The sequence below is a fragment of the Myotis lucifugus genome, unplaced genomic scaffold (genome assembly GCF_000147115.1).
Source record: "Myotis lucifugus unplaced genomic scaffold, Myoluc2.0 scaffold_2, whole genome shotgun sequence".
Classification (NCBI taxonomy): domain Eukaryota; kingdom Metazoa; phylum Chordata; class Mammalia; order Chiroptera; family Vespertilionidae; genus Myotis; species Myotis lucifugus.
In genome coordinates, this window is record NW_005871050.1 from 19,275,815 (window position 1) to 19,276,940 (window position 1,126).

Sequence of the window (1,126 nt, forward strand, 5' to 3'; positions counted from 1 at the left end):
TTTTTTAATCCACTCATCTACTGATGGGCACTTAGGCTGATTCCAAATCTTAGTTATGGTGAATTGTGCTGCTATGAACATAGGGGTGCATATATCCTTTCTAATTGGTGTTTCTAGTTTCTTGGGATATATTCCTAGAGGTGGGATCACTTGGTCAAATGGGAGTTCCATTTTTAGTTTTTTTAGGAAAGTCTATACTGTTCTCCACAGTGGCTGCACCAAGTCTGCATTCCGACCAGCAGTGCACGAGGGTTCCTTTTTCTCCACATCCTTGACAGAACATGTCCTTTGTTGATTTATTGATGATAGCCATTCTGACAGGTGTGAGATGATACTGCATTGTTGTTTTGATTTGCATCTCTTGGATGATTAGTGACTTTGAACATGTTTTCATATGTCTTTTGGCCTTTCTTTTGTCTTCTTTGGAAAAGTATCTATTTAGGTCCGTTGCCCATTTTTTGATTGGGTTGTTTATCTTCCTTTTGTTAAGTTGTATGAGTTCCCTGTAAATGTTAGAGATTAAACCCTTATCAGTGATAACATTTGCAAATATGTTCTCCCATGCAGTGGGCTTTCTTGTTGTTTTGTTGATGGTCTCCTTTGCTGTGCAAAAGCTTTTTATTTTGATGTAGTCCCATTTGTTTATTTTCTCTTTCGTTTCCATTGCTCTAAGAGCAGTATCAATGAAGAAATTGCTTCGGCATATATGTGAGATTTCGCTGCCTGTGGATTCCTCTAGTATTTTTATGATTTCCTGTCTTATGTTTAAGTCCTTTATCCATTTTGAGTTTATTTTTGTGTATGGTGTAAGTTGGTGGTCTAGTTTCATTTTTTTGCATGTATCTGTCCTATTTATTGAAGAAACTGTCTTGACTCCATTGTATGTTCATGCCTCCTTTGTCGAATATTAATGGAGCATAGTAGTTTGGGTCGATTTCTGGGTTCTCTATTTTATTGCATTGATCTATATGTCTGTTCTTGTGCCAGTACCAGGCTGTTTTGAGAACAGTGGCTTTGTAATACAGCTTGATATCTGGTATTGAGATCCCACCTACTTTGTTCTTCTTTCTCAGGATTGCTGCAGCTATAACAGGTATTTTTTTATTCCAGATGAATTTTTGAAAAT